Below are 26,911 nucleotides of genomic sequence, written 5' to 3'. Positions count from 1 at the left end.
AAAAAAAAAGAGGGGGGAAAAAAAAAAGAGGGGGGAAAAAAAAAAGAGGGGGGAAAAAAAAAAGAGGGGGGAAAAAAAAAAGAGGGGGGAAAAAAAAAAGAGGGGGGAAAAAAAAAGAGGGGGGAAAAAAAAAGAGGGGGGAAAAAAAAAGAGGGGGGAAAAAAAAAAGAGGGGGGAAAAAAAAAAGAGGGGGGAAAAAAAAAAGAGGGGGGAAAAAAAAAAGAGGGGGGAAAAAAAAAAGAGGGGGGAAAAAAAAAGAGGGGGGAAAAAAAAAGAGGGGGGAAAAAAAAAGAGGGGGGAAAAAAAAGAGGGGGGAAAAAAAAAGAGGGGGAAAAAAAAAAGAGGGGGAAAAAAAAAAGAGGGGGAAAAAAAAAAGAGGGGGGGGAAAAAAAGAGGGGGGGGGAAAAAAGAGGGGGGGAAAAAAAGAGGGGGGGGGAAAAAAAGAGAGGGGGGAAAAAAAGAGAGGGGGGAAAAAAAAGAGAGGGGGGAAAAAAAAGAGAGGGGGGAAAAAAAAGAGAGGGGGGAAAAAAAGAGGGGGGGAAAAAAAAGAGAGGGGGGAAAAAAAAGAGAGGGGGGAAAAAAAAAAAAGAGAGGGGGAAAAAAAAGAGAGGGGGGAAAAAAAAAAAGAGAGGGGGAAAAAAAAAAAGAGAGGGGGAAAAAAAAAGAGAGGGGGGAAAAAAAAAGAGAGGGGGGAAAAAAAAAGAGAGGGGGGAAAAAAAAAGAGAGGGGGAAAAAAAAAGAGAGGGGGGAAAAAAAAAGAGAGGGGGGAAAAAAAAAGAGAGGGGGGAAAAAAAAAGAGAGGGGGGAAAAAGAGGAAAAAGGACACCACCCCCACCCCCCCCACCCCCCTCAGCGCGCCCCCGGCCCGGGCGGCTCGGTGCTGGGGAACACAGGGGCGACTCACCGCCGGGCGGCGACAGCCCCGTCCCCAGCGCCGCGGCCACCAGCAGCGCCAGCGCCGCCCGCCGCCGCCCCGGGAACGGGACCCGGCCCCAGCCCGGTCCCCCCTTCCCAGCCCGGTCCCGTTTGCGAGCCGGGAACCAAGTGGCCCTGCGGCGGAGGAGCCGGCGGGTGGTGAAAACATGGATAAAAGCCCTTTAAATGCTGGCGCTCGGGGGGGTTCTCTGCTGTCACACGCCAAACGCCATAAACCCGAGCCGGTTTCAGGCCCCAAACGCGAAATTACCGCAATGACAATTTGCTGCAATGAGGGCACAGAAATAGGCAGCAGCAGCCTGGATGCACAGCCAGCAACAAGTAACGGCTTCCACCCTACCCTCGGTGCCCACGGCCGCTGTGCCCTTCAGAGACACCCCCGCAAACCACCTGCGGACCCTTCCCGACCCCAAGGTACCTGTGCTTCTGCAGGGACTTCGGTCCAGGGGTCAAAATCTCCTGCAGGCAGCAAGGCAGCGGTTGCCACGTCCCGGCTGCACGTGCTAAGGGTGAGAAGGGGGACCCAGTGTCACCTGGGGTGAGAAGGGGGACGCGGCCTCACCTGTACACCGCAGGCACTGCTGCGGATGAAACAATCCCGGTCCCGGCTCCCCAAAGAAACCAGCCGAGTTGCGGAGTATGGGATGGACGAGGGAGTGCAGAGGCAGAGAGGTCCCTCACGCACCCACGCCTGACCCCTCGGCCGAGGATTGATGGTAGCATTAAGTTGGTTACACCGTGATTTACTTCTCTCTTGGCTGTAAGTATGTTAAAGGAACCAAATGGTATTGCCCATCATTAGCTACTGCTTTTAAAGTGATTGTTCTGGTTAACATTTCCTTTAGGAAATAAGAGCGGGCTGTGACCTGTATCAAATTGAGAATGACTTAGCGCAGCAATAATCCAGCTATTAGCCCTTAGCCACAGCTGCTTCTAAGGAAGATCCCGAAATAATGTTAAACTAAGGGGTAGGAAGACGAGCCGGGATTGCTTGTTCCTACTATTGCTACCAATATTCCCCTGGTTAAATAAGGCAACGCACCTGAAGTGGTTAAATAAGATAACGGTACCGAGTGGTTACATAAGATAACGCACGTGAAATATGAGGAATAAATTCCTTATCATTTAAGCGTGTCAGAGAAACAGGTTTCCCACAGAGTGCCCCGGAGCGTTTTTCCTTACAGACCACAGACACCGCATCCTCGCCTTTCTGAGCGGGACCGCGTCAGTGCGCTCTAGTAAAAAGGTCTCCACTCCTCCCGGGACCTTTGTGAGGAAGCCACACCAGTCTGCCCAACATTAATGGCATTTTTCATCACCCGTAGCACGACAGGACAGCAAAAGGAAAGGACAGATATACAAGAAAATTATGTGTACCCCTTAATACGAAGGGGGAAAAAAAATACGCCATCATGAAAACGAGTCGCTCTTCATGACAGACATCAGAATTCCACTATTGCAATGGGAGAGGAGGTATCCAAAGGGTGTTAAAATTAAGCTTTCTACTTGGTAGTCTCAGCAAATTTGGTCCAGAGGAGTGAGCACAGCACAGGGCGATGACTGCAGGGGGCTCCTTGGGCCGAGAACGCCGGGCTTGCGCTGCCTAAGGAAAAATGGACCGCGAACATTTATATTTAAAGAACAGTGGGAATAAAACCTGGGAGACATTAGCAGCAACTGACAGAAAAAAGCAGTCTGCGGATACGGGAAAAGATGTGATCTGCGCTGAAACCCGGCTGTGCAGGCGGAGTGACTGAATGCTCGGCTTCTCCCACTGCGGAGCTATTTCTGGGTTTGGAAAGAAATCCTCTAGAGGGAGTCAGAAAATTGTTTAAAGGAATTTTTTTTTCCCTTTCAGTCTGATAGTATCTAAAGACCAAGGGACCGTGAGCCATTCCACAAAGAAAAATAGTAATTAAAGAACTTTGCTTCATTAAATGAGGAATATTTAGAGCACAGCAGAGGCAAAAGGCTCACGGAGCAAACAGAAACGTTTACACGCCGAGAGGCACCGGCGCAGCGAACTGCAGAGCGAAAGGGAACCTGCCTCTCCGGGGAACTTCAAAGAAAGACATTTTCACCTGTCAAAGAGGTTTTTGGCGATGAAATCCACGCAAGCCAGAGGAGCTGTAGGGATGGAAGGCTCGCGGTGCCGGGTGAGAGCAGGCAGAGCCAAGCGAGGGGGTGGGAGGCGCAGGGTGGTCCCCAAGGTCAGGGCTGGGAGATGCGATGCGCCGTCTCCGGGCCGTGCACATCAGCACTTCCACCGTCCTGCCTCTGCTACCAGATACGGAAGCACGGTAAATATTTAATTAGATAGCGTTATGGCCAACATAACATCACTCTTTGCTCAGGGAAGTGTTTTAAATAATTTTAAACTGGAAAGTTATTTTAGGCCCTTTGAAGATTACAGCCATTGTAAATCACTGGGGGAAACGCAGTCTTGGTTTTTTTTTTCCCCCCCCCCAAATGTTATGAACGATTTTGTTATATCCAGAATTTATTATCCACAGTTTGACACTTTTAACCTATTACAAAATTTATGGTTGTGATTTCAATAACACTCTGTAGCTGTTCATGCATGCGAGTAGTCCCACAAAACCCAATGGAAATGCATGTGTGAAAACGGGATTTCTGCTCCAGGAAAATGCTAAATTTGTTTTTGTTTTGTTTTGGGCAGGGGGGGGGGAGGGATCTGAATCGGGATGAAAAGTTGCTATTGCAAAACTAACAAAATGAAAAACACATGGGAAAAAGGAAAGTTTTCTTTTAGAGCTTCAAAACAAAATTTACTACAACGTTTCTTTCATTTTGATGTCTGCATTTCAAACGACAAGAGCAAACAGCCTGGCGGCCCAGCTACCCGTCTGCAGGTGGTCCCTGCTGGGAGCAGGGGACAGGGCTGGCACCGCCAGTGTCACCTACCCCCCGCGAGCGCCCGGGCAGCGACTCCCGGGAGCCAGCGCCAGCGCCGCGGCCACGGGGAAGGGAACGCCTGGGAGTAGCTGTGACCGAAGAGCAAATCCCCGTGGCCAGCAGGGCTGTTCCAAACGCGGCACCTGGCTGGAACTGCGGGAATAAGAACCGCCTCAAAATACCGCAAACGATAACATCTGAAGTTGGAAAGGCAAACGAGACCCCTTACGCTATCAAACAGAAAATGAGGTGGGAAAGGCAAACCAAAACGTGATTTCAATTTTTGAAGATTTTACATTCCTCCCCCCCCCACATTACCGAAACATCAGACACAACAATTTTAAAAAACAGATGCTGTGATACAAAACTTCTATCCAAACGTTTCTGCCCATTCCAGCTTAGTCCCTAAACCAAATCAGTGAGAACTTGACACAGGGAGGTTCCTCTACCAGCAAAGCAGTTGGAGCGAAGATGGCATCTGCTCCAGACAAAAGACTGGACTTTTTACTGCATTCCTCTCAAAATAAAATCTCTTTTTGTTGAGAGAGTTGGCAGCTCAGGCTCTGGCCTACCTTTCAGTTCAGTTAAAATACAGCTAATTTAAAAACATAGGCTCATCCCTTTAAACCAAGACTCACTCAGAGATGAATCGGGGCTGACACCGCTGCCAGGTGGCCGCAGCAGACGGAGTGCAGCCGCCCTCCCAAGGGCTAGAGATGGCAGTGCTTACGCAGGGTTTATAGACTCAGAAAACAGAAGGAAAAGGCTCACTTTGATAGTTAATGCTGGGAACACCACACCAGGGTCTGCGGGTTGTCACATCACTTGTGCATGCAGAGAGAACTAAGTCCCACTGGACTATTGCAGTGGGACCCCCGTCCTCTTGCCCCCCCCCCCCCCCCCCCCCCCCCCCGTAGGCATCCAGACAAGCCCTAACACCACGCCGCTGTTTCCCCCGCGCCCATCAAATCCCCCCGCTCCACAAGGGCAGCTTTCTTGTACTGCATGGTTCGCGGGAGCGGAATCCAATTCAGAAATGACTTCCCAGGAACAATCCACGCGTGCCTCTCCACGGCTTTCCCACCTCCGCCTGGTGAACGCTCAGCAACTGGAAGAGATGAGCCAAAGGAGCTGCCAGGTTCTTCTCTGGGACAGCTGTGCTCACCCACCAAAGACGCCCTTCCCCGGTCACCCCAATCAAGACAGCCTTGACAATACTGACTCTGCACGTTATTCTGACTTTTTACATTTTTGCCTATGGTACACTGGAAACAACCTCTGGATCGCTGCCAAGCATGCTTCTTCCTTGAAATCTATAGCCCCCTATTCCTAAAAAAAAACAAAAAACAAACCAACAGCCACACCCAAACAACTCAACAAAAATCAAAAGAAAAAAACCAAACCAAACAAATCTACACCCACTTTTTACTAAAGCGTCTTGCTCCAACTCCTCAGTTTCCTGTTGTTTAAGGGAAAGAATATTATGATGCATCTTACAAAACGCATCCCACCTTTGCAATACTGTATAATTAGCAAAAGTAAGGGTTTGTCTGCGCACAGATTCTGTACCAATCCAACTAGCTCCATTTGTTTGGAAACAAATACAGTTAATTCATAAAAGTTGCTAGTGTCAGTGTAATTATATTAGTATAAACTTATTGATATAGTTCATGAAACCACTTAACTACTACGCTTAAATGCATGCATAATTGTGCTTGGACCAGCTCTAAATTTGACAAACATATGCCTGACATTTTTAAAGTGCTAGTAAAGAGTATGTTCAAATGAACCCCTTAGAGATCTCAAATCTAAATTAGGAATCTGAGATAACAGGAACACAGAGACGGCATTAAGTTCCAGGCCTCAAGCCTAACGATTTGCCGGTACTTGAAATTTCCTGCAGCTCTGCTTGCTATGTGGTGTTACACAGCGTTCTGTGTTGATAAACGGAAGAATTTGTTAGGAAATAACTGGTATTTAGAAGCTCTTAGGAAACAGGTTTACTGGGACACCGAGGGAGCTCACGGGCAGCCAGTCACCCTGACGGCTGCTGCCCCTCTGCCAGCCTTTCCACTGAACGTTCTACCTAACCATTAGAATTAATTTTCTCCTCCCCTCCTTTTCTTCTCAAAAGAACCTGACAACGCATTCCTGGAGTTAGGAACGCCCCAGCCACCTCATGGTGGTCAGACAGGCTGGGAAAAACATTTGGTCAAAACACCCGCACTTGAAAATGAGCTTTGAGACCAACTGCGGAGAGCAAAAAGCCTGTGAGGTCCTGCGCTCACTACCAGTGCGTGCCGTTCCGGGCTCCCCAGTACGAGACAGACATCGACTGGTCCTACAGCAAGTCAAGTGCTCGGCCACAAAGATGGTTGAGGGACTGGAGCATCTTTCATATAAGGAGAGGCCGAGAGAGCTGGGACTATTAAGCCCGGAGAAAAGGCAGCTCAGGGAGATCTCACCAGTGCGTATAAATACCTGATGGGAGGGAATGAAGACGAGGAAACCAGACCGCTCTCAGCAGTGCCCAGTGACAAGAGGCAATGGGCACAAATAAAAAGAATTAAAAAAAAAAAAAAAAAGGAAGTGTCATCTCAACGCAGCAAAACACTTTCTTGTTTTGGTTTGGGGTTTTTTTTTTGTTTGTTTGTTTGGGTTTGGTTTTTCTTGTTTTTTTTTTTAACTGTGAGGGTGGTCAGCGGCTGGAGCAGGCTGCTCAGAGAGGAGATGCAGTCTCCCAACCTGACTCGACACGGTCCTCCACAAGCTGGTGCAGCGGACGCTGCCTCAGCAAGGAAGTTGGGCTAGCTGATCTCAAGAGGTCCCTTCCAACTCAACCGATTCTGTGAGGAGCCCCATCAGGGAGTTCTGTGCAATTCAGAAACTCCACTGAGAAAAAAAAAAATAAATTTTAAAAAATCTCAAACCCTTATCAAGTTCCTGTGCATTACTCAGACAAAAATAACCCAAAGGGGGACAAACACCTTCCGGCCAGCAGCTCTGGCTCCATTAGAGAAGCCCTAGTGATTTATCTGTCAATACCAAATTGGCTAGCTGTGGACTTGCAGCTGGAGAGGCCGCAGCAGTGAGCGCACGTAAATGTTGTGGAGCCACAAAGCAAAACCTGTGACAGAGAAAAGTCACTCTAGACATCTGCCAACTTCTCTTATTGCAGACCCGCAGCACTTGCCAGTCAGGGTCAGCTGGCTCATCCCCAAACTGGCAATTGTTGCACGAACTTTCTCATGTAATAAATACATAAATAAAATAAAGAAGCAGCATGTTCTTCTGCATCAGCCCCTTTCTCAGTGTCACAGAATGGTTCGGGCTGGAAGGGACCTTAAAGATCATCCAGTTCCACACCCTCGCCCTGGGCAGGGACACCTCCCGCTAGACCAGGCTCCTCAAAGTCTCATCCAGCCTGGCTTTGAACACCTCTCTAGGGATGTCTCTTTGCTAGGGCCTGTCCCTGCTTTGGGGGCAGTTGGAAATCAAGGAAATTTACGGTATGAAACAAGAAGCATCACAGGCATTGCTCAGTTTGAGCTTAAGTCCCACATCTCAATTACACCAGATCCAACTCATACAACACACACCACCGTAACTCCCAGACACATGGCACATCTCCACCACGCTCAACAGCTGCTCTCTCAACAACAGCTGAAATGCAAGATGTTTAATGCAAATTCTGAGACCCTGAGATGGGTTTCAGATGCGGATGCACTCCAGAAACACCTGAATAGACTTGTGTGAGGTTTTTTTAAACACAGGATACCTTTAGGAATGAGGATCTTAAATACCTGGAAGTCTTTGCGCAACAGAAACGGCCTATAGAAGAGACACTCACAGCTAAAGGGAAACTCAGTCTGCTCAAAGCAAATATTCCAAATTGATTCACTTGAGGGAAAGATTTAAAAAGTTTTTTGCCCTTTTTTTTTCCCCAGGTTGTGAATTTTCTTTACATACCCTAAAAAAAAAAAAAGGGAGAAATATAACTAGTTACATTTTGCTTAAAATGAAAAAATAAAATAAAATAAAAATTCCTGCCTGCTGAGATCTTACGTTGGATGCTGAGGTTTTCTCTCCCATGGGGTACGTGTAGTCATAATCTGAGAGACAGTAGCAAAATCTGGTCTGCAAAGGAAATTGCTTTACTACAGGTAGCTTAAAATTATCTGGTTTCTATTTATGCTCATTAAATCAAATACCTGGGGAAAAGCAATGTTGGCTGAGACTTCAAATCCTTGCCTTTGCAAGCAAAGGCTTCTAAAGCTGACAGCCCCCCACCTCTGGGTTATCCACAGTCCCCCAATAGAAAAAAAATGCAACCCATATTTCTGAAAAGATAAAGAGGATTTCTTTCCCATCCTGTTTTTTAGGCATCATGGAAAATAGCTTTTTTTTTTTTTTTTTTTTTTTTTAGAAGTGACATTACAAACTTCTCCCCATTCTGCTATATGCTACAAGCAGGAACAGCAGCTTTTTGAGAAACATCCATAGAAATAATAGATCACAAAGGAACGAGAGAACTGGAAATAACAGAAACCACAAAGTAAAAGATTTTAGAAGGAACAAAAAAAAATTCAAAAATTTTCTACTTACCTGATTTCCTAACCACGAACTGATGTCATTCCCCAACCCCCCCAATTCTAAGGTCTGCATCTGAACCAGCAAAAAGCTATTAAATAGTGAGAGAATTAGCTTTGGACCCATGTGTATATTAGAACATCTGAAGGGAAATTAGGCAAATAATCACTTTTTATTCAGAAGCCTAACTCAATTTTCATATTAGAAGAGTACTACTTACTTCCAGTCCCACCAGTTTTCCCAGAATCTCCACCCCATTAAACTTGCTTGGCAAGATATTGACTGACAACACCTTTCCCCAATGAAACGCAAGTTAAGAATCACTTGATCATCAGCATTCTTTGGCAGACAGTTCCTGAGAGTGTTTCACAGCCTGCTGAGGAGTCTAGGAGCTGATTAATGCTTCCTTAGGTATTACATACACCTGATCTATACTGGTAACCCCTTTTGGGGACACGAGGCCACAAAGCCACATCTGGAAAACTTTTAATGTTCCACACATATTGCTCAATCACTCTGTTCCTCTTTTTGCTCCTATTTGAGTGCTAGAGCTAGTCATTCCTGTCGTTCTGAAATCTTTTGCATCTAGTATCAGATGAAGATCAGTATCAGTGGAACAGTAAACTTTGCAGAAGGCGATTCAAAATAATATTACTTTTGAAACACAAATACAGGCTGGGCGGAGAATGGCTGGAGAGAGCAGCCCTGAGGAGAAGGACTTGGGGGTGTTGGTGGGCAAGAAGCTCAACGTGAGTCAATAATGTGCACTGGCAGCCCAGAAACCCTCCGCACCCTGGCTGCATCCCCAGCAGCGTGGGCAGCAGGGCGAGGGGGGGATTCTGCCCCTCTGCTCTGCTCTGGGAAGACCCCCCTGCAGTGCTGCCTCCAGCGCTGGGGCCACCAACATAGGAAGGGCATGGACCTTTTTGGAGCAAGTCCAGAGGAGGACCACGAAGATGCTCAGAGGGCTGGAGCACCTCTCTTACGAAGCCAGGCAGAGAGAGTTGGGGTTGCTCAACCTGGAGAAGAGAGGGCTCCGGGGAGACCTCAGAGCCCCTTCCAGTTCCTAATAGCCCTTCCAGTATCTGAACGGGGTCTACAAGAAAGCTGGAGAGGGACTTTTCACAAGGGCGTGTGATGATAGGACGAGGGCTAACTGTTTTAAACTGGAAGAGGAGAGATTTAGATGAAGTAACAGGAAGAAATTTTTCACTCTGAGGGCAGTGAGCCCCTGGCTCAGGTTGCCCAGAGAAGCTGTGGCTGCCCCATCCCTGGAGGGGTTCAAGGCCAGGTTGGACGGGGCTCGGAGCAACCTGGGCTGGTGGGAGGTGTCCCTGCCCAGGGCAGGGGGTGCCACTGGGGGGGCTTTACGGTCCCTTCCAACCCAAACCATTCTACGATTCTATGAAAATAGCCACGCCAGATATTTTTGCTGAGGAACAATACATCTGCAAATCATGGGGAAACCGTAAAAAGAAATTTCACTACAAAACCCTTAGGAATATATTTATATAAAATGTTAAATTTAAAGACAGCCAGAAACACCTTTCTTTTATGCACACTTGTGTGCACTAAGGGTTTTACCTAATTATTTACTTCCAATTCTTAAATCAAGTATAGATAGCAAAACTTATGCTGCACTCTATGCACATATCCCCTAGGCAAAAGACAAAATAAAGTCTGCTTTGGGATATATGTTTACTAAACGTGTGAAAGATTAACAACCTGTTTCTAGAAATCCAGAGATGCAGAATTCCAGAGCCCGAAACGTAAGATAAGACCCTGGAAACTGTAGTGGATATGGCCAGAAAAATGTTAATGCTAACAAAAGCGCTGCTATAACACATTTTTTGTTGGGCAACAAGTTAAAAGCACTTTAACACAGATGACACTCACCAGACAGTCACAGTCATCCACACACAGAGAAGACTATTTTGTTGTTGTTTTTGGAATATCTGACCATGTGTATTTGGCAATGGTTTCGTTTCAGTGCTAAGTTACAGCCACGCGGACAGCCAAGTCACATATACTTACATTGAAACAGGAATAAATGGGAAGGTTAAAAACATTGTGGCACTTCATTGCTGCTGTTTGAAAGACAAGCTGTTGTCTACATACACATTCAATGTTCATTCTTCGACCTTGAAAGAAAGGCTGAAATGTATTCAGTTCTATTAATGAACAAATAAGAAGCAAGTATGCTCATCCCATCAAAAAAAAGCTTCATAGGGCAAGCTAGTGGTAGGTTAACCCAAACCCAGTCCTTTCTCTCAGCTTCACCAGACACGCAACTGGCTTCTACTCTGCTCCTCGCTATTACAGGACATTCCCTACCATTTCAGTTATGAAATAAAAAGACTATTGGACCCCAATAACCAGCAGGTAGTGGGATCTACCTCCCTCACCTGAACACTTTCCTAGTATTAGTTTCACAGCAGCAGCACATTTTCCTTACCTCAAGGTTTGGTTCTTGTGAACCCTTATCTTGGGGAGAGCAGGCAAGGAGAAGAGCAATGCTATGGCTGAAGCCCAGTTGCAGCCCCTTCCGAGCAGCGTGATTCCACAGGTCTGTGCAACCGCAATTACGTTCAGGTTGTTTCACTTGGTCTGCCTAATCAGTAATCATCTTATCGTTGTTTGAGGTTCTGAATGGGGTGGCCTGGTTCATTCGAAGCCTGTTTACAAAGACTCCGCAATACATTATTGTGCTCACAGACCTTCACTTGCTCGTGAGCCTACTGCAACTGAAGATGACATGGTCCGGTGTTGGTCATGGCAATACCAAGGATATGGACCCTGCTCCTTCTGCTCCACCTTCCCCCGGCACAGCTCATTCCAGTCCTCCTTTCGAAACAATCTGGAAATCCTCAAACAGTTACTGGTCTCCTGCTGAAACAACGGCACCTGTCAAAATGCAGACCTGGGCTTTTCCTTATCCTGTTGTCTTCTACTCTCCAGGTAGGATGGAAATCCCTAAAAAGTGCTGGTATAGGCTAGCAATGGGGGACTATCTGACTTCAGGATTACCCCACTGAACTATAGCTCACTGGGAACTGATTTGTCAAGAGGAGGCACACCCTGGAAAACAATGGCATCTTCCAGGGATCCGAGATGTGATGACATCTCAGATTGGAGATCAAAGAATCGCCAAAGAAAGAAACTGTAAAATTATAAGAGGGCAGGGCAGATCCACCTAATCACTGCGGTGAGGTGGACCTGCCTGTATCAAAACCTCAATAAAACACTAAGGATCTTCTTGCCTAAACAGAGGGATTGCCAAGGAGATCAAAGAGGACAGCAATACTAAAGATCAAGAGCACTTCTTCCCCAATTTCAACACTTTAACCATCAATTAAAAGCACTGGCTTTCTGTACATGTGATCAGCTGTGCAACTGTTCTCCAAATCTGTGGGTTCCCACCCTCAGTCAGGCCTCGAGTCAGCCGCAGGGGCATTCTGTCAAAGCAGGATTAGGCCCCGGGAAGAGGCGGCCAGAACCGAGTAAAGGAAATGGTTCTCGACCAAGGGAACAATACATGTGTGCATCTCATCAAGACGTAAGAGCAGTGCCTACACTTTTTAATTAAAACACTTGATGAGTTTAATGTACAGGATTCAGTAATAGGACCCTTTGGCAGGAATCTAAAGGATACCCTTTATCAAAAAAACCCCAAACAAACAAAACCAAAAAACCCAAAACAACAAAAAAGGCAAAACATGCTTTCTATATGTACTTCTATACTCCCGTCCCTTCTTCATCGTGGACTTTTTTTGGGGTGGAGTTTAGGCATTTCTGGAGAGTACAACATTGCCCTATGATTATAAAGTCAATTTGTGATAGAAGCCTTTTGTAGAAAAATAAATAAATAAGTAAATAAATAATTCAAGTACTATCTTCCTCTGCTTAAATTCATTTGCTACCCCTAGGTTTAAGCTCCACCCGTGTCTCCCTTGCATTCAGAGATGCTGAGTAAAGACATATCGCGAGCACTGACAGAAGGAAGGTGGAAAGCTGGAACAAGCTGAAGATTAAATCAAGGGGAAGATATTTTGCTGGTGCGTGTGAAAGCCAGAAGTTGATGAGCCACTGTTCATTTTAGAGGAACAAAAAGCCACCTTCCGTATTCACCTCTAGCTAGTAAATAATAGATCAGAATCCCTCCATTTTACCTCACAGAACAAAAAAAACAAAGGTGACTTGTTTGTATCATTTTACTGTCCTTGTACTTTTCCTGGTACCAGAACTTACCTTTAGTAACCTGTACGCAGAGATGTATGTACCTTCAAATATGTATGACCAAGTATATCAGAGTGTTTTAAAAGTTCACAAACATACTAATTAATACAAAACACTCCAGTAATTTGACTTCTGATTTCCATTATTGCTTGTCACGAGCTTGTGTGCAAATTAGATATATGCCCAGTAAAACAAGTATAGCTCCTCTGCATCCCCAAAAGCTCGATTTGCACGGATGGTCATTGCAAGGGAGCAGATACATTTGGCATGCAGCTCTGCATCCCTGCACACGTCCTGCAGCCCTGCCGTATTTTCAGAATCTCAACCTATAAGTCTACCTATTTCCTCAGATGAACGCGCGCCTTTCTTTATAGGCACACACTCTAATTCATGCTAGCTGGCATTCTGCGTGTTCTGATGCTTGTAGTAAGATAGCTCACAACTGCCAACTGATTTTTATTTTTTTTTTTAATCTTATTTTCACACAAATTAATTGGAGCTTTGAATGCCTGACTGACCTGCGGAACTGCCTCAGAAAAAAAAAAAAAAAAAAAAAAGAGGGTGGCCACAGACTTTCTACACACAGAAACAAGATTTGAAAATGCAGGTCTACTTGTTTTGCCCATACTGCAGTGATTTCTAGAACTCTCAACTTCCAGAAGAACTGAAAACATGAATAAACCACAAACATCCATTTCCCATGGTTTTCCACTCATGAGGCTGAGATAGGAAAGCAAATATTTAAGGAACAATGACAGAAAGAGTACATTTTTAAGATTACTGTAAAAACAGCAGAAGCAGACGTAACAAAATAAACAAGGTTGTATCATTTTGTGTTTTCAAGAAAGAAGCTATTCATGAAGTATGGAGGAAAGAAGAAGAACGTATTTTATTCCTCCCCTCATGGGGCTTTTAAATATACACAACATATCGCAAGCTCTGGGAATTTTCAAAAAGAATAATGCAGCGCATAAGCAGTAACAACATTCAGAGCCCCTGACTATTTCCCTAGCTCATCTCCAAGCACACATTCCAGCGTAAAGATCTGTGCTTTGAGCTTCATTCAGAAGACACACAGCATGCTGAGGCGCTTTGTGTAGCTATTATCTGCAAAGTCTGACCCCGCAACAAATGACACTATAGAAGGCGGCTAAATTATCAAAACTTTATTTCAGCATTGTATGCTCAACAGGGTGCTTTGCGTATCTGACTAAGCAGCCCGTTTGCTGCTAGGTAAGCAAAGAATTTCTGATCCTGTTTGTACAACGCTGAACTCTAGCACGCAAGAGGGTGAACTGTGAATATTCTGTGAAGCTCTTTTTATTAAATCACTTGCTATTTTTGTAATAGCATTTCTGTAAAGGAAAAGCACTTCCATTTACCCAAACGCAAATTTAGCTTAAACAGAAATGGGAATTCGTGATCCATATGAAGAAAAACAAACATATAGGGCCTAGCCACCCTGTTTGTTTTTGAAGTGAAGTCTTTTTATACTTAGCAGATGACAAATCCTTTTGGTTATATTCCATATCCACCACTTAGTCCTAGGTTTTGCTTTTGTCATATTTAGAAGAAAATAACGTGTTATTTTCCAAGGTCTAGAGTAGTAGTACCGCACTCAATAAGGATAGTGACTGACAACAAGAAATCCTTCCTCTCTTTTACTACCCACATCTTTTCTGTCTATTCTGGCATTTTTTTCAGTCTGAAAATCCTTGTAAGATTTTGCTGGGTCCAGTATTGGCAGAGTTTGCTCCTCAGCCTTTGCAGCACTCTGGGACTGCGTGGATGGGAAGGATGCACGATCAGCCACTTGGCCCATTGACTCACTCTTCCGAGTACCATCTGATACACTTACGCTTCTTTATGTTGTCTCTAAGGTTCAAGATTCAGAAATAAAACCAGGATCTCTTGCCTTGTGACACCCAGGATGAAATGGATCAGAAGAGTTATTAAAAATATAATTGTTCTTGTTAGCAAAGAACAAGTCCAGAGAAGAAGACCTAAGACTATCTTTGTAACAGATCTCATCAAGTATATAGGCACTTCACAAAACAAAGGCTGAAAAGGGATACAATCCCTCCCTCTACATACCTAAAGGATAAATATCAAAGAAGCAAAGCTATTTGAGCTAACAGCTATTGTGACTACAAGGATGCTGCCAAATCACCATAAAAAATGAGATGGCTTATATCCACTTTTTAACAGCTTCAGCATCTTTTCCAGTTCTGTTTCCAGTTCAAGGCCACGCAACTTCCTCGCACTGATCACACTTCCCTCTAGAAATAGTTTTTCATTGACATATTGACCACTGCAGCTACTTATTATTACTGCCATTTGAATCACATAAATACTGGATGGAAAGAATGAGCTAAATAACTCTACAGAAAAGAATGTAATGGTTGCAGAGAAATTACAAGGTGAACATGAGTCAACAGCGTTTATTTATTTGGACAGTAGTGCTGCACTTTATGAGGATCAAAGACAAATATAACCCAGGTCTCAGCTGGAGTACAGCACCCACCTTTGGAATGTTGTGCCTTAAGAAAGGGGTGTACCCAATACAGACTGTATACACAAAAGCAGTGAGAACGATCAGATGTTCAGCAAACAACCTACAAGGAAGGGCTGAAGAAACAGAGGAAGCTGGTCTAACAAAAAGACCGTAAAGTCTGTAAGTACTTTAAATAAAGTGTTAAAAAAAACCAAACCACCAAACCTTTTTCCTGTTCACAACCTGTATGAGAAGAAATGGGCTTATACTGTAACAAGGAAGGTTCAGGTTAGACGTTATGACCAGCAAGGATGGCAAGGTAGCAGAGCAAATTACTGGGAAGCAGAAATTTCAGCATTACTTACCTCCAAGAGCAGCCCATATAAACATCTGTTAGGAAGAAAGTGATGTTTAGCTGACCCTGCCCTGAAAGGAAGTATGGCCTAGATGGCCTTCCACGCTCGGCTCAACATTTGATTATTGCATATTCTATCATTATTTATTTGTTTTACTATAATATCTATGAAGTCTAGCCACTGACTCATGAGGAGTCCTGGGATAGGACAAACATGTGACAGAAATTCCACAATGGGCACAAAAAAGAAATAAGAGGCAACAGTAGAATAGACAGGTTGGGAGGCCCAGGCAAACAGCAAAAGAGCACTGATAGCCCCAACAGCACATCAACAAATAAGTCCGAGGACTTTTGCAGTCATCATAGTAAAGGAAAATTAAGGGCTGTTCAGGAGAAGGGGTTGTTTATGGGATACTCCTCCTTGTATGAAAATAAGGGTTTTAAATGCAACTGGCAGACAATGCAGGCTGGCACACTGCATCAAGCAAAACTGGTGGCTGACTAAGGTGAGGCGATGAGAAACAAGGCTGTGTGGGATCCAAGATAAGGAAAAATACTTCCTCTGGAAAGCGAGAAGATGAAATACCAAACCACTATCCTGTACGATGCCCTCCACAGCATCACTCTGCGTGGATGCAACATGATGAAATTTGTCAACTTAGAGAAAACAATATTGGAAGGAGTGATTAATCAGATAGTGAGACGTTGTGCAAGTTCTCCACATGCAGATGGCCAAGGACATCATCATTTAAGATTTCATGTAGAAAGAAATGTGGAAGTTTAGACAACCCTACTGAGAACTGGAGAAAAATCTTATTTCAGAGATGATGCTCAATTTTAATTTGCATAAACAAATAAGGCTGCTTCTTCTTCCATGACTAAAACAGTGAAGGAAGGCTGGCAGAGATAGGGAATCTCCAGTTCAACTGCGTGATGCTTAAGCTGACGCCTCACATACAGAGACACTTTCAGAAAGACAAAATGAAATTGTAGATTGTGAGAGAAAACAGAACTAGGTAACACCACAACTCTGGTATGACCACTGGTTGCATGCTTGTGCAAAGTCAGGCACGGAGGAAGCAAGACGGTGACTGTGGTCTTTGCTTACATCCAGAAAAGTAAATGTGACGTAGTAAGGAAGCATCTAGGATGGTGAGAAAAGAAACGCTGGCAACCAGCCACAGATGCCATGGGAAAAGCAAAGTCCAAAAGCACAACTGCTGGTGGCAGAGGCAAACAATCAAGGAAATTTCTGCTTCTAGGAATAAACGTGTTTATGTTGGCTTTGCACTCCATTGTATGTTGTAGACTGAGCAGCGTAAATAGATTTAACAAAAGCAGACATCATAACCTCTTCTCCTCTGAGATAAACTTCAGATTTGAGTTGAACATCACTACAGTTGAGCCGTGAATCGCAACCTCAAATGATTTACCATCCTGCGAATGGATGTTTCAAGGCAGAATGGATGACAGCCATTTACCGAATTTAGTCATAATGGTACATGTTAACCCCCAACGCTGAGCAGGCTTGCCCACAGAAAACACCAACACTTTCTTGTTTTCCAGGGGACTGTTTTCACCTGCGGTTTTATGAAAGGCTGAGGCACCACATAAACCTCAAGCAGCAAAATGGGGCGTACACCACTAAACTTTAAAATGCATTACAACTTTCTGGAGGGCCGGGAACAAGACAATCACATCACCATTTATATATTCCTACACAATTAAAGCAAAATCTTTTGTTCGGATCACAGAACTCAGCTGTGTCAATTGAATTGCTCTGATTGAACTAATTGAATTTCAATTGCTCAAGTCTGGGTTTGAACAGTTTTGTATGACATTCAAAAGACTGAAGACTTCCTTTATAAATGGAAGTGTGTGTGTGTGGAGGGACAACAAATGATTTGGCTGTTACCCAGAGAATAACAAACGCGTAATGTATTTCACTGGAGCAACATACCCAGTTTTATCTTTCGGTAGAAGCCTCCATTTACCAGGGCGCTGTAAAAAGCACTGCCTGTGTTTGAGAGTCCTCTTCCCACGAGGAAGGAGGTAGGGACCCTCTCTCTGCTGACTACTGGAGCAAAACTGAATGTTACTTATCCAAGTCCTGCTTCACCCCTGTAGCTACTATTGTGTTAGCAGACGCAGAACGTACTCAAATTACAGCTTTACAGGACAGAGTGCATAGACTACTTGTAAAACTCCTGCTTTTGCCACCCAGAAACTCCATGCCCACCTAGGAGGGAGAACACCACAACATGGCCACAAGAGGATTAGGATTCCCATTATTTCCATAAAAACATTTATTTAATTAAATTTTAATTAAATGCCAGGCTAGATCTCACGGCTGATGTCTACCAGAAGCTTCTGTACAAACTTGCTGATTGTTCTTTATTCTCACTGCAGAAGAGGAGCTGTAAGCGGCTTACGAGCCAAAACCAAAGCGCTCACAAAGCCAATGGCAACAATTCCGTTAACTCTACGAGCCAGGCCACCACATCCAGTGTGCGCTCAACCTCCTATTCAGCACCAAATCATTATGCTTATTCCAGTACGTCACTTCCACTCTAAAGGCAACAACGGTGTGGACACACAAAAATCATCCTTTCTAACTTTCTAAAAAGGCTCATCTACTTTATCTTTAAAATTAATTTGGTTTTGATAATAACTTTTACGCTGCAGAATTTGCTTCCTTCCCCCTTCGTTCTGTCTCTGAACAAAGTAGCCACCCATCCTAGCACAAGTCAAGTCTTCAACTTGATAAATTAACTTTTGCTTTTTTTCCTGTGTCGCAAAAGTAGCTCCATTTATTTTTATAACTGGGCATAAAAAAATGACAGGAGACACACCACACACTTGAAGACCAGCCTGCATATCTAAGGAGCACCAAGTACTTTTGGGTGGAGAAGAAGGGTAACTCTATTATCAGTCAAGATTTAGAACTTCTGATCCATCTGGATTTCCCACATGATGTTCACATCACTTACCTCAGCTCAGTTTACCCACCTATAAAACAGATGTGAGTCTTCCTCCTAGTTTGTACATGTCATGGATATTATTCATAGATATGAATGAGTCTGTGAGTCTTCATAGTTACCGGTCCATTGGCTGGATTTGTCTCTGGCTCAATGAGTTTTTGAACCAATATAAGAATTGCAAAATCCTCTTTCAGAGCGCTGGCTGAAACAGGAGTTACATATCCTATTGTCACCCGTGATTGAGTTTAACAAGGGAATTATTTATGTAATTGGGAAAACAGAAATGATGGATGTACAATGTACCATACCTTTACATTAGGCAGAAAAATTAACAAGACACAAAGAAAAGCAGAGAAACTAAAGGATTATTAAACTCTATTTGTTAACCTACTTCAGAAACTGTGAAGACCTAATTGTTGAGGAAAAAAACCAAAAACGCTCTGGGATGAGCTGATCTCCTTTTACACCACCTGAAACTGTAGTCTTCATTTTAGAACTAGAACTATTTTTGTTTCATTGGCTTTAAAGGAGATTAAATTAAAAAAAAAAAAAAAACAACAACACAAAACAACCAGTGTTCAGCCTGCTTTCCATACTGGAAAGACGTTCGAAGATGGCACAGAAAAAGGATTAAATTACAATATTCAGGCTTGGGGGTTTCATTGTTAAAAAAAAAAAAAAACAAACCAAAAAACCAAAACACCAACATAAAACCCAACAAAAACCAACACAACTTTCAGGCAAAATAAGTTTGTAGAGAATCTTAATTTTTAATGGTATTTTCAAAAGTGCAATGCTACTCTCATTCCATAAACTGATAGCCATCTATGACGAAGAAAATATACACTGTAACTGCCACAAAAGAGGTCACTGCATTAGGGCTGAGCCCCAGTACATACATACACATGCCAGACGTGTCAGCTACAGAACTACACTGCTCACTGTGGCTCTGTTTGCAGCCAGGAGGTGCCTGGGAGTAGAGGGAGTCTCTTGCCCTACAGCAGAGTTCAATCCTATAGTAGGAATACTATCGGACTCACATGGTGCCGAATTTAAGTCTGTAGGAGTTGTGCCATAGCAGTCAGCAGGGGTAAGAGCCAAGGATGCTTAGAGAACATTTCCATGAAATCACTAACAATCTTGTGATACCTTTGTATATTGGAACTTCTGATTCCTTCTTTACCTCTTCCCTGAATCAAGCCACAAAAGCCTTTGCTCAAGAATGCCAAACAAGCCGTAGGAGGCAGGCTGTTAAGAAACAGGAGGTGGAAATGACAAAAGTGAAACAGCAGGCAGATGAGAGGTTGAGAAGAGCAAACCTGGCAATTCTTTGAAGAGGATAAGGAAGACTGAATGAAGTTAGGAAGGCTGCGTGTGTGTACATATGTGTTATTGATACTCAGAACAGCTAGGAAGGAAGCTAAGTACTCTCTTAAATAGGACAATAATTATATGTATTGCACAGATGAAATTTGGTGATCTGCTAATGCAGATGTTGGGGCCAGGCAGTTAAATAGACTGCGCTGACTGTAAAAATCAAAGTTCCTGAATTCCTGACCCATCCGTGACAGCAGAGTGATGCATGACCTTTGGCAATTCACTTTAAGAATTTTAAATGGAAATTGCACTTATTGAGTGCTAGACAACTGAGTTTTGATGACACACGTTAGTGAGAGGTTTTGGGGTTAGCATTTCAGAAGTTCCCCATTCCCAGTAAAAGATTCTTTTCATTTGAACTAGAAATTTATATTAAACGGAAGTCTGGGTCTAGCAGAACACTGCTTATCCCTTGTGCTCCCAAATTTTTCAAGAGCTCCTAACTCCAAATTCCATTTTGGATCAAATCTGAAGTATTCCATTCAAGCTAACTGGAAACAAATATTAACAAATGAAAAGTCTGACCTACAGTTTAAGGAATGGCAAATAGAAAGTATTAGCATGGTGAGAAACAGGAAAGTCCCATTTATTACAATACTGAAGCAAATTAATTTATTACTGAAATAAAACCTTGTTAACCAAAGTGCAAAAAGAGAAGTGCAAAATATTTAAGGGTTGGGATTTTTTTCTTACCTGAATTCAACAGGTTTTACTCATTATCAGAGTAAGTCAGTCCCTCTGAACCCCTGCCCTTTCACTATTATTTACAGAAAACACAAAACAAAATCTTACCATGTCCAATTCCAAAATTTTAGCTCAGCCTAAACGCTTTAGGAAATCCTGTGAAGCTTTGGTGTCAGTTTGAAACCTAGCAGAAATAGCTCCATCCACGTACATTGGTCTGAAGTTGGTAAGTGGGACAAGGTATTACACTTCTGCTGCTCCCATCTTTATCACTTACGCTACAACCAACAGAGCACTGGACATGACAGATTTTTTTTAGTACTGGCAGAAGTTACTACGGCAGCTGCACTGGTAATTACGCTAGTAACTATGTCCCATGAATCACATTCCTCTTGAAATCCCCTGCCCAAGAACTGTCCTCGCTTTCATCTTCACTACTGAAACTATCAGACTGGAAAGCTCCCACATCCACTGCAGCAAGTTGCATACGATACGGTCTTTCTACAGCAGGTGCTTCTTCTTGTAAGAAAAAAAAATGCACTCCGTTCTTCTGAAGCACTTCTGCTAAATCAAAACCTAATCATTCTGTAAAGTATAAAAACTACATTTCCTTTTTTTTTTTTAACTAGGAAAAGAGCATAACTAGTCAAATACTCCCAAAAGTTTTCTTTAAGTTCTAGTGGAACAGTAAGGCTGCTGTACTTTCAACTACGTTCACACTGCTGGTGTGCAGGGATCGTAAAAAATCATGTTCTTGTTGATTTGAGTAACTCAGAAAAACTGCTATAAAAAACAACCACCAACCAGACAAGACAAAAAACACCCTTCTAATTTATCCCAACACTGAGATTTGACAAGAATCTCTGATTTTTCTATTTTAATTAGAGTCTCCTCCAAATGTCTTTTATCATCCTCAGGAACAGCTAAACCAGTCCTGCAAACTCTTTTCAATAAACTTCATATTATACAGTTTTGTTTCGACATCATCATTCGCTCTATTTTCCACATAAGTTACAAAAACACATCAACACATGTTTTTAGCTTTGAATGCTGGTATGTAAAACTTTTTAAACTTTTTGTACTAAAAATTGTCATTTTTCTTTCCTACTTCTGATTTGGTGTTTTATTTTGCCATACCACAGCTGAGTTTAACAGCTTTTTTTTTTTTAAAGGAACTGTATCAGGAGTTTTGCAAGAATCTCTAAACTTCTTTTCCTCTTTTCCTACTTGTGTGTTGACCTACTCACAGATTTATGACAGGCTAAAAAAAAAATAATAAAAAATAATGCTGATTTCCCACCCTCCCTCCCATCACACGTCTAACAAGTTATTGTATTTTGATTCTCTACAAACTACTCAGGAAAGCCACATGGCCTGCTCATTTGAATTCAAAGTTATGCTACGTCTTCAATTTTGGATTTTTTCACTTTCACATTATACATATATTTTTCCCCCAAATTATCCTGAAGGTCTATCTAGCAATTAAGCAAATCCCTAGTATTTCTGGTTTACAATGTCCAATTCATGAGATTTTATACAATTTGATGATGGACAGAACAGCCTGTAAAAGGAAGACCAACAGCAGTAAGAATGGCTGAATATTCAGTTACAATGTAAGTACAAAATACTATAAGCCACTGGAACTAACTGAACAATTATTTTTCATTTGTTAAATCCTGTACAGTAAAATGAAGTATCAAAGCCATAAAAAGCACTTATTTTTAATGATGTCATTCTACCTTCATAATAAAATGATTAATGCTTCAGAGAAGAAATATGAAGAAAGCTCCATTTTATGTGACGAATTGCCTGGTTAGCTAAAACACCAAAGAATAAACTTCACGAATATTCTTAAGTATCCTTTTCACAAAAAGAGACAATACACAGTGCATCTCCTGGTTAAAAAACAAACAAAAAAATCCCCAACAATCAAAACCTCCAAAACTCATCTAAACCCTGTCTTAAAAGTGCACCAACTACGACAACCAGTTTCAGCAGGAAATAAAAAAACATATTTGACAAACAGAAAAGGGGGTGAGGTGTGGCATACTGCAAAAGACTTGTAGAAATCTATGTAAACTATTTTAAAAACTAGTGTACAAGTTATGGAAGGTTTATGCGTGTAAACGTCGATCAGTCTATTCCCATAGACCAGCAAAAACACGTGAAACTTAATTTCTTCCCTTGTTTTGTTAATTATGAATTTCTAGGCTCCACTGGTATGCCTCATACTGTGCAAATAAAAATGGAAACAACATCCTACACTTAACTCTGGGAAAAAAAGCCAGTTTTGATATACCAGAAGCATTCACCTCTTCTCCTAATTTGCTAACTTAAAACAGCTGCTTCCCATTCCATACATTGCTTTAAATAACTTTCCTTCATTTCTCGTCTGAGCTTCTGAGTATCAACCTCTTATGTGAAACACTGCTAGAATACAGAATATTGTGACACAGATGTGGATTATTTGCAAGCAATTAATGCAGAAACCAATGGGAATCACTCGTAAGCCATAGCAATTATACAACGGTCCCGGAAGCAAGCACTGAAAAACATATTGTTTTGAACTCGCCCAAATCCCTCAAAGGACTGATTACATTTTAAAAATGAGCAAGTAACAGCAGACAAGAGCCCTTCTGGGTTTAGACTTGACCACTCAGTTTACACCTTGCTAAACACTCCTGGGAGAGATTTAAACAAATGAACAACAGACAGAAGGCACAGCACCAGCATCCAAGCCTCTTAAAACGGTAGTAAGCTCCAGAGCTTATTCATCCAACATCTTGAGCTCTTTTTTTTTTTTTTTTATTTTTTTTATTCTGCCTATAGTACTCCCCTATTGATCTTAAGGGTCTCAAAGCATAAATTTGTATTGACAGAAAATTTACATAGTTTCCCAATGCTCATTTTTGTCCCTTTTCCCCAGAATTCACAGATATCATCAACCAATACTGTTCAATTCCCCTTAATGACCAACACTCCAGTTATACTGGGGCATGGGGAAGTTAAGGGCAGGAAGAGGGACAATTTAAGAACAGAATTTTCTCTTTCCAGCTACCGTATCTACATACACAGAAGAAGATGTTACACAAAACATGAAGGAATGCATTGTCTAGATGAAGGAGGGACAAACAAGATACCAGCAGATCTACAAAGGAGTATTATAAGCCACAAAAAACAATCAGAAGCTCATTTCAGCAAATGCTCGGCTACCCAGCAATTTTACAGACATAGAACACAGTAGGATTTCACACATGATGCACGTGCTTAATGTATAGGAGCCCTTCATATGAAACTGGTATTAATGTAAGGCTGCGGCATTCATGTAAAAAAAAAAAAAGGAAAGAAATGAAACATGGAGAACCATCAACAACAAAATATAAACTGTGGATGACATCACCTAATTGACCAAACTGCAGTTACGTTAAATGATTTTTAAGGATAGAGCAGAAAATACTTTAAAGATAATCATACAGAAGCGCATGAAAACCTAACTCAGGCTCAGCAATAACAGAAGAGTTTCTATAGTGAGTGTTTTCAGTATTTTAGTTCTGGCTCAGGATTCTGACATGCGATCAGCTTCAACCTGTATTTATAATATTTATAATTTCCTTTTTGTATAGTTAACAACAGGTTACTGTGAGCAATGAAGAAATTGGACAACTATATGAACGATGCACAAAAATCAAAGATTAACTGTAGCGATTACTCACAATATTAACTTCTTTGTACTTGAGCTTTAAAACCCAGAACACAGAGATAAGAATGGAGAATATTTTGATCTTCCAATAGGAGACTGACCAGGGATCCTACAGAGCAGTTTCCCACCATCGTAAGCAGTGCTCAGACCGCTTTTGCTGCTCCACTCCATTAAGGACTCCGACAAGACAGGATTCCAAACACTGTGTCAGTAGGCAGTATTTCTAATCAATGACACCTATAACAGGTAGTTGACAGCTTTATTCATTGTGTATTCAACGTGTAATAAAAATTCCTCAACTAAGTATTTCTTCATCAGAATGTAACAGTTGCTTCCTCTATTACAAAGAGAACAAAACCGGATCCTTAGTTTAAATGGCATAATCATAATGCATTTTTAAAGCTGATTTACTTTTTTCATATCCTAAAAGTATTATCAGTCAGTCCAGTGACCAGATTTTTTTTGTTGCTGTTTGTTTAAGAAAAGTTGTACTCTGCAAAGATGTTATTTAAAATTTATTTACTGTTGTGATAGGACACTTAGATATTTGGCCTGCGGAACATCCCCATTCATTTTTAGTTCTCCAAACAGTTCTCAAGACTTCTCAAACCCCTGCAATACACACAGCGTGCATATGAGCAGGGCAGAGGGGAAACCAACAGTTTTAAACACTTCATTTTGGTTTTGAACTTTGAATAAGTTTTGTCCAATACTTTGGAGGGGGGCATTTTATACAACTTTATATAATTGGAACACACAACACATTCTTTCTTCTGAGATAACAAAGGAAAAAGTATCTCTGTATTCTCAGAAACATTTTTTAAAAAAATATTATGTTGGTTTAGTTAATACTTATAGACACTTTGTTTCCATGATAAAAGTTCTTTTCCAAAGGTCTTCACCTGTGCCACGAAAACAAACTCCAGATCAAACCCTCCTTTGTGAAGCCTCAGCCCAGGGGCCACCTTCGTTCATACCTGTAAAGGAGAATTTAAAACAGAGCTAAAATAAAAATCACCCTAATCCGAAAGTCCTAAACGCTTTATAAAGTTTATATCCTAAATCTACTGCAGTCACTTCTATTACATTGAAACCAGTGCCACAGAACAATAAATAAAATGACAAAACTGAAATGCCAGAGCTCTGACAGATAAATCATGACGAGGCCCTAAACCATCACAAAAATAAGAACTTGTCACAGAATACTAGCGGTACCATACTGTAAGTTACACTTTTTACCTTAACCTGGATCCAGCTTGACCTTTCTCTCAGCTCACACGCTCTCACAGAACTCGTGCTTAGTTGTCAACTGCATTCATTACAGTTTTTCCGCAGGCAACACAGGTAAAAAAGTATCGCCATCCTGCGCTGCAAAATATTTTGACAAGACAGACAGTTTTCCAGCAGTTCTCATCTTTTTGTTGATAGTGACTATCAAATGCTTCAAGCACCTCCTAGGGATTTTTACAGCCCTGTCTTTTTCAATCACCTGAGGTGAAGGCAAGGTTAACAAGTCCACCGAAACTCCAGTGACCCTGCACAAAGGGAGAAGCTGGAATCTCACTAAGCGAATGAAGCACATTTCACCTATCATCTAAGGCCAATGAAAAAGGCCCCCTACGTTTGATAAAACCAGTCACAAGCACATGGAGACAAGCAAGTGCGGGGTTTCGCCACCGTCAGAACACTAGTGGATCCAATACCTGATGCAGAGAGCAAGCCCTACCAGGACATATCTGGCACCTCGTTTCAGAAGCCTGCCCGGCAAAAGATGCAGGAGAATATACCCCCGGCTGGCAACACAGACCCTGCCCCACCACTTCATCCAACAACTGGACTTGAGTAACGGCAAAAGCAGGCTCCCGAGAGGCTGCAAGGCTTCTGGCGACACTTCCACCCAGAGCAGCTACAAGCATCTCCAAAAGCAGCTTTCCAGAGAAGGAATCGACCGACCCGGGATTTCTTTGCACAATCAACGCCTCGCAGTCCTCCCCCTCTCTGCCCTGAGCCCTCAGCAGCCCCTTCACCCAGAGAGAGGCGAGCCCGAGCGCCAACACCCCGCGCTGACCAACCGCCCTCCGCCCGGCACAAGCGGCACCGACACCCTGCGGGCCCCGCCCGCCGGGGCCCTGCCCCAGGGACCTGGCGGAGGGCGGGCAGGGCCCCGGCGGAGCAGGGCGGCCCGGCCCGGCCTCCCCTCCCGGCCGCCGCCGCCGCCGCTGAGGCGATGGCCGCCCCTCCCCCGCGCGCCGCTCGGCCCGCCCGCCTCGCGCTCTTCCCCGCCCCCCCGCGCGCCATTCCTCGCGCTCCGCCGCCCCGCTCCGCACCTTTCCCTCCCTCCTGGCTGCGCGCCCCTGCCCGGGCGGCTCCGGCTCTAGGGCCGCTCCCCGCCCCGCGCCTCGGCGCCTCCCCCAGGATCCGGCAGGCAGGGGGGGAAGCGGAGCGCGGCGTGTGGGGGGGCAAAAAAGGCAGAGCGCGCCCCATCCCCACCACGGAGCCGCCGCCGCTCCTTCCCCATCAGCCACCAGCACGGAATGATCCTCCGCTCCCAGCCGGGCTGTCCCTCTGGCCGGCTTCGCCGCTCCCCCATTGGCTTCCACCGCCCCTCGCCCGCCCCATTGGCTGCGGCCCGTCGCTGCGGC

At 43.4% G+C, this 26,911-nt stretch overlaps 1 long non-coding RNA gene across 12 annotated transcripts in view; it reads right to left on the bottom strand.

Annotated features, from left to right (window-relative positions):
* The window catches only part of LOC134520882 (uncharacterized), a 33,608-nt gene extending 6,795 nt beyond the window's left edge, over positions 1-26,813 (bottom strand). For 4 of the 12 annotated variants that reach the window (XR_010072568.1, XR_010072564.1, XR_010072569.1 and 1 more), the window contains exons 1-5: positions 26,597-26,737; positions 25,509-25,637; positions 25,172-25,246; positions 24,283-24,506; positions 3,018-3,216 (exon numbers count right to left, since the gene is read on the bottom strand). This is a non-coding gene — a long non-coding RNA (uncharacterized LOC134520882). Of the gene's footprint in view, positions 1-3,017; positions 3,217-10,492; positions 11,332-18,536; positions 18,711-18,737; positions 19,757-24,282; positions 24,507-25,171; positions 25,247-25,508; positions 25,638-26,596 lie in introns of those variants that run through there. The other 8 variants (XR_010072573.1, XR_010072565.1, XR_010072574.1 and 5 more) reach the window with 8 other exon arrangements.
* Between the last annotated feature and the right edge of the window lie 98 nt (positions 26,814-26,911).

This window comes from Chroicocephalus ridibundus, chromosome 9 (genome assembly GCF_963924245.1).
Source record: "Chroicocephalus ridibundus chromosome 9, bChrRid1.1, whole genome shotgun sequence".
Classification (NCBI taxonomy): domain Eukaryota; kingdom Metazoa; phylum Chordata; class Aves; order Charadriiformes; family Laridae; genus Chroicocephalus; species Chroicocephalus ridibundus.
Note: the sequence above shows the minus strand (reverse complement) of the source record. Positions and strands in the feature narration are given on the sequence as shown.